Here is a 7,306-nt window from a genome sequence, read left to right on the forward strand (position 1 = left end):
CTTCCAAGAACACTGGCTCCTTCTGCTCCAGCTCTCCCACTCTCTGAGCAGGCTCCTTGGAGAAGCTTTTCCTTGAGAAATCTGCACATGACTCCTTACCCCAAAGTGGCTACTGAGGGCTGGATTTCAAACAAGACTGTGGACATGCCGCCTCGGAAGCTTCTTCACACCTGAGCCTCCGGCACTTGTAAGATTGGAGCTGTTGGGGGATTCCAGGGTGAGACCACGTGCAAAGGGTTTAGTGTCCTAAACCCAGCATGTACAATAGTTAGCAAATACTGATCATTACCTTCTTACAGTCTCCAGACATTGAATATTGCCGCAGCCTGAAGGCCGACAATAGGGTTCAGTGGTAGAGCGCACAAGGCTCTGAGTTCGATTCCAAGCTCTGCCAATGAGAGGGGCATGAAGAGGAGGGAAAGAGAAGGGGAAGAGAAGACAAGTAAGCGGGGAGAGGAGCTCACCTAGTTATAATCTGAAACTCACGTTCATGTGTGGGAGTGGCCTTCAAGATCAGTCAAGTCACGTGCTACCACTGGCCAGTGTCCCTCTGATGATGGGCATACTCAACTCTAGCTTGGAGTAGCTGCAGAACCTGTGAAGACTTCACCATATGGGGAGGTCTCCTTCCCCCAGTCCCTGATCAAACTGTGAAAACCAGTTCACCAACATTCAAAAGAGGAGCAGAGCTCGTGGGGAGACACAGTACACTCTCAACAGAGAAATAGTCACCAGCAGGCCATCCATCTTCATCTAAAAGCTTAGTGTGATCTTAATGTTAATATAAACTCATTTTAAGGGCTGAAGAGGATGCTCAGTAGATAAAGCCCTTGCCATGCAAACATAAGGACCAGAGTTCAGATCTCAGAACCCATGGAAAGGCCCAGTAGGTATGGCAACTCGTCTATATTCCTAGTACTTGGAAAGGTCCAGTTGGCATGCCAATTCTTCTATATTCCTAGTACATGGAAAGGCCCAGTGGGCATGGCAACTCTTCTGTATTCCTAGTACTTGGAAAGGTCTGGTTGGCATGCCAACTCTTCTATATTCCTACTACATGGAAAGGCCCAGTGGGCATGGCACTCTTCTGTATTCCCACTACATAGGAGGTAGAGGTGGAGATACGTGATCCCACAAAGAAGCTAGCCAGCCAAACTTGACAAAATCGGAGCTCTGGGTTCAGCCAGAGACCCTGCCTCAATAAATAATGTAGAAAGCAATCAAAGAAGACTCCTCATGTCAACGTGCGCACGCCCCCTCCACACACACACGGGGGGGGGGGGGTGTTTAAATTTTATGCAGAAAATGAAACATGCAGGAATACCTGGGATTTTCTTACAATAGCTAAGACACAGTATCATCTTGGTGCCCACAGAAAATGACTAAATAAGGAAGATGTGACAGTGGCTGGGGAGATGGCTGAGAAGGTAGAGTGCTTGCTGTGTGAGCGTGAGTTTGGATTCTTAGAACCCACATCACTGGTGCAGTGATGAACATTTGTAGCCCTTGTGCTGGTCGGAGGTGGGTAGAAAAAGGCAGAACATAGAGCTTGCTGACCAGTCAGTGCAGCCAAACCTGTAATCTGCAGGTTCAGTGAGAGACCCTGTCTGAAAGAATAAAGTGGGGAGCAATTGAGGAAGACATCTTTCATTGACTTTTATCCTCCGTTCACACATGAGCCTGCACACACACACACACACACACACACACACACACACACACACACACACACAGAGAGAGAGAGAGAGAGAGAGAGAGAGAGAGAGAGGGAGAGAGAGAGAGAGAGAGAGAGAGAGAGAGAGAGAGAGAGAGAGAGAGCTCAATCTTACTGAAGAAGAGTAATACAAACTTAAGCTGTGATGAGTCTGAGGGGTGAGAAAGTGGACTGTGCATCACATACAACTCCTCCTGGGGTAACTGAAAACCTTATCAAAAGTATAAATACACTTACCCTTTGCCCTAATTATCCTGCTTATTGGAATTTGTCCTTCAGTTGCAGCTGAAACATGGAGGAAGTGCCCTGGTTTACAGTTTGCAGTAGCAAAAGATAGGAAGTAAACCAAACACCTACGAGTAACCGGCGATAAGGAAGATCAATTTATTGTGTGGCCATAAATAAGATACTCTAAGGCTGTAAAGATGAGTGAGGACATCTTTATGTGCTGTGCTGATTTGAAAGATGTCCAAAATAGGCAGCTCAGTGAAAAGAGCAAAGTCCCCCAGCATCCTTCCCGGAACACTCACTGGTGTCAGCCTTGACAATGGTGACTCCATTCCGGTCTTCACTTACACTCCTCTGAGTACAGCGAGACTGAGCCTCTTTCCATCACCCTAAGAGCCAGTGAGTCTCTCCATTCCTGTCAAAGAGAGGAAAGAGAAGAAAAGATTTGTGTGCGTGTACACACACCACACACACAGACACACAGACACACACACATACACACACACACACAGACACACACACACACAGACACACACACACACACACACACACACACACACACACACACCGAGCCTTGCTTGTATTTAATAAAGACATCCAAAAACCTAACACAAGTAACCCCATTGGATCAGAGCCGATAGGAGCAAAGATAAAATCCATGTGTCCTATCTTTTTGAGCTATGAGACTAGAAAGTGAGTTATTGGTTCAAAAACCAAACCGAACTAAAGTAAGCCTTTCTCCACCAGTTTCTTCTCGTGGTAAGCAGATCGCCATCACCCTTGCCCAGCACCAGTCCCTGGACTCCACTCCTGGAGGAAGGAGGTATAGGTCAAGGAGGAGTGCGTAGACAGGGAGGCCCAGAGGTCCAGAAGGATCTCTGCACACGGACCAACTTCTGCTTGTTTGCAAGACCTGAGGCCAGAGAGGGACTGCTGTGCTTCAGCAAGTGTGGCCCCTGCCCGCTTCCTAATGACACCAGCCAGCCACCAGCAGGGACATCTATTCAAACCAGCTTCAACAGACAGCAGGTCCCTGTGATTGGCTGAGGAAAGAAAAGACTAGCCGCCCTAGAATATTCCTCTCCAACCGCCAGTGTGACAGCTGAATCCCCCCTGACCTGCTGCCTTCCTTGTGGGCTGAGCTTTCCCCGGGGTTTTAACTGCTTCCTTCCATCCCCTGTGGCTCTCTCAGCCTCAGGCCTCAGATGTTTCACCCCAAGGGCTCTCTGGTCACAGCTTTGCTTCTCCGTCTGCAAAAGAGCAATGCTTTTCACAAGATGAGATGATGCTCTCTCTGAAATCCACAGAAAAAAAACAGCTGCCCATCCCCACTCCCACCCCCAACCCCCTCCCCAAATAGCTTCTCCCTAGGATTCTTCCAAAGCTACCCACTCAGAACACGTCTTGGAAGTTAGCAAGCCACTGCCTCGGGGAAGAACGTGGGGACCATTGTAGCTGACTTAAAGGGAGAGATCTGAACAGCGCAGGTATGGGCAGGGAGGGAACAGGCACCAGGCCTCTCCAGAGCCTCCAGGTCGCACCAGCCTGAGCTCTCTCGGAGGAAGCAAGCTGAGTCGGTTTGCTGACACTCCAGGTCCAGGGCTCTTGCAGTGATCTGGAGAGAGTGAATTTGTGGCAGCTGACGGAGGCCTTGGGTTCAGCCTCCAGTCCCAGCCTGCACTGCAGAAGCAAAGCAAGGGCCACCATCCCAGGGACCCTGGCAGCATGGCTACCCCCTTGAAAGGCTTCTATGACAAAGAGCTACAGGTTGAACATGACTGTGACATCACAGCCATCGCCTCTGTCCTCTCCCAACCTATCTGCCCAAGGGACATCTGAATTCCTTCTGTGACAGTGTCTTAGCTTGAGCTTCTGCAAGACCACTTTTTTTCTTTTTCTTTTTTCTTTTTTTTTTTCTTTACAATTAAGAACTTCAGAAGAAATGACTCGGGGTGTGACTCACAAGATCAATGACCAAGAAAAGGACACAAGGACCTCTGGTACCAGTGACTCACACGCTTCCCAGGAGTGGCAGGGCTCTGTGATATTTTTCCTGATCTTTCGAAAATGTTAAATGTCCATTATATCAAGTAAGACGTTGCCATTTACAGTAGGCAGACCACACACAGCACAGTCACAGTGAGCTTCCTGGAGGACAGGATAGTCCCTCACCCAACACACTTGACCTTCCACTCCAGGGCCACCGCAGAGTACAGCCTCTGCAGGGCTCCTGTGCATGTGGCTCATGGACCAGAGCCACGGCCACTCTAAGAGGAACGATTGGTTCCACACATGAGCCCCCGTTTCACATGGCTGAGACTGAAGAGCTCCTGAGACAGGCAGCACATGCCCTCCCGAGCACCATGACCTGCCCTAAAGCTAACAATGTCCTCCTCCGGGTGGAGTTCACTTGTGTTCACCCAAGTCCCTCCTCCCTCCTCAGCACCTTGAACCAAAGAAGGGGAGCTAAATCCTTCTAAGCCAGGAAGACCCTGCTGGTGACATCAGGCAGGACATGCCTGCAAGTCCCCACTGTAGAGTATCAGTCCCAACTCCTTCACCTCATCTCACAAGTCAAAAGTCCCTCGTTAGCCCTGGCACTCACCCCTGAGGCCTGCTCCAGTTTCCCTGTGCAACCGAGTCAGAATCACAGGGAAGCCCTCCCCTTGAGTTCCTCCAATTAGAGCAGAAGGTAAGAGATGCCTACCTTTCAGGCATCATGTGTTCAACTGATGCTCACACAGCACTGGCTGCCCGCAGATCGTGCTTTCACCGTGGCCGCTCAGTAGCTCTCAAGCATAGTAAAGCTCTGCTGGTTCTCAAGGGTGACTAGTCCCATCTCTGACCCGGAAGCCTGCAAGTCAAGGACCCTCATTAGCGACTGTGGAGACCTGCCCCTCATAGGTTAGATGAGACCCAGAGAGCTCCCCCCAAAAAATCCTTAGCAAAGGGAAGTCCCATGCCACCGTTTCAGTCTGAGATACCCTTGAAGGATCTTGGGGGCTTGGTGGCCAGCAGGGAAAGTTAATGTTGGTTGTCAATATGGTAGAGCTAGACTCACCTAGGAGACAAGCTCTGGGCATGCCTGTGAGGGATTATCTAGAGTATGTCAGCTGCGGTAGGAAGAACCTCCCTAATTATGAGTGGCATCCTGCAAGGGCTGACGTCCTGGACTGCTCGAAAAGAAAAAGCGAGGGGTGGTGGTATGGCCCAGTGGGGAAAGGTGCTTCCTGTGCCATCCTGACACCCGAGTTCGAGCCCCAGAACTCAGGTGAAGCTGACGGGAGAGAAACCGCTCCAGGAGTTGATCCTCAAACCTCCACATATGTACCGTGGAGTGCGCATGTGCGTCACGTGTGAGCATGCGTGGGAGTGGGCACACACAATGACAATTATAATGATAACAACAACAACAGCAACAATACATGTTGGAAGGGGGAAAGAGAGCTGAGCACCAGCGTTCATCTCTCTCAGCTTCCTGACTACAGATATGGTGTGACCAGCTGATTCAAGCTCCTACTACCATGGCTTCCCCTCCACGATGCCCTTGAACTGTGAGCCAAAATAAATCCTTCCTGCTTAGGTTGTTTTTTTTGTTGTTGTTGTTTTGTTTTTTGTTTGTTTGTTTGTTTGTTTTTTAAGTGTTTTGTTGCAGCAATGAGAAGTAACTAATACACCAGCTGATGGGCTCTGAAAAAGTGATTAAGGACTCTGGCCTAATCAATGACTGATCCCTTCATGGATTCATAATTTGACGATACTATTGGGTGGTGGTAGAAAGCAGAAGGTGGGATATATTGGAGAACACACATCACTGGCAGGTGTCTCCTCTCCTGCCCCCTTTTCTCTGCTTCCTGGCTGCCACAAGGTGAGCAACGTCCCTCCACTGCATCCTTCCGACACTATGCCTGGCCTAAACACACCGCTGAAAGTGATGGATCTGGCTGTGGACTTTCAACCATGAAACCATGACTCAAAATAAACTTTCTCTCCTTTCTAATTGTTTGTCTCGGGGCTGGTCACGGAGTCAAAGGCTAACACTTCAGATAGAGGTGACAAGACTCCAGGAGCTGTGTGCTAATGTAATTCTCCTGACAGTGTGCTGTCCCCCTCTGCCAAGTCCCACAGTGAATATCCACGGCCAGAGGGTCCCGGTGCTGCACCAGCTCCTATTCTACTCCAGTGAGAACTTCAGAGCCTGGGAAAGAACTCCCCAGGTCCCTGCAATGACTCAGGTGGAAGGGATGGCCAGGCACTGAGGGCCTCTGTGAACCTGCGTGCCAACACCAGCATCACGGGGTAGGGGTGGGGGCAGCGAATACAACACACGTAGCATGAAAACACCGGAAGTGAGAACCGTAGGTGAGTTCAGGCTGAGCTGTACCTCCTGGAGCAGCTTTGCCCGGCAGGTCAGACTCAGACTCTTCTGTGTGCTGCTGTGAGTCCAGGGTACCATCATCTCAAGGTTTGGCTGGGACTGGAGGATCCACACCCAAGATGGCTTCATGGTTGCCCACCTGACAGGTTGGTGCTAGCCACTGGCAAGGGGCCTTAAGTCCTTCCTACATTGGACTGTCCATGCGGCTGACGGAGCGTCCTTCTAAGATAGCAGCTAGCTTCCTCCACAGTGACCCAAGCAAACAGAATAGAAGACACCATGTATACGTGACTCAGCCTCAGAGGTCACACATGGTCATTTCCACAGTATCCTGATGGTTACCAGGGTCAGCCCTCCTCCATGCGGGAGTGGGCTCACAATCTGAGTACTAAGAAGCAAGAACCTCTGGGGCCATCTCAGAAGTACTAGCTACCATGGAATGTGCCAGAACGAAGACCTTAGCCCAGATATCAATTATTCCACGGGGACCTTGTAGTCCCCACACTGCTCTGCTTTCTTATCTGTGGGTTTTCTTGCATAACTCACAAGTTATCGAATGGTTGTCAAGGGACACAAAAGTCTGCTCAGGAGGGGAGTGGAGGCTGCTGAGTATTAAAGAATAATAGGTCCAATGTTCAATTCACTTCTTCAAATGGATCAAATAGCACCACAGAGGGCCAAAGGTCACCTGCAGCCCAGCCTCTCTCCTTCCCTCTCCAAGGGCCCATTGAAATGTTTGAGCTTAATACAGACTTGATGGCTAAATATCGAAGAGATGGGACAGTTTAGGATATAAAAATGCTGGGGACTTCACTACATAGTCTCCCAACCTGATGGCTTAGTCCTGAGTTCGGGGAGCCCCAGGAGAACTGAAAGAAACAGAAAGAGAGTGGGATGACAATAACTAGCCCGTGTGCTAACCCTGCAGAAGCAGCCTAGAGTCCACAGGTCCCAGGCCCTCATTATGTATGGTGCTGTAACAAAAT

General features: G+C 49.8%; 1 long non-coding RNA gene across 1 annotated transcript; it reads right to left on the minus strand.

Moving 5' to 3' along the window:
- Nucleotides 1–2,140: 2,140 nt before the first annotated feature.
- Nucleotides 2,141–3,650, minus strand: LOC119087974. The gene is made up of 3 exons (XR_005091521.1): nt 3,335–3,650; nt 3,061–3,192; nt 2,141–2,357 (listed from the first exon to the last, which is right to left on the minus strand). It is a non-coding gene; the product is annotated as an uncharacterized LOC119087974 (long non-coding RNA).
- Between the last annotated feature and the right edge of the window lie 3,656 nt (nt 3,651–7,306).

This window comes from Peromyscus leucopus, chromosome 5, assembly GCF_004664715.2.
Source record: "Peromyscus leucopus breed LL Stock chromosome 5, UCI_PerLeu_2.1, whole genome shotgun sequence".
NCBI classification, from domain to species: Eukaryota; Metazoa; Chordata; class Mammalia; order Rodentia; family Cricetidae; genus Peromyscus; species Peromyscus leucopus.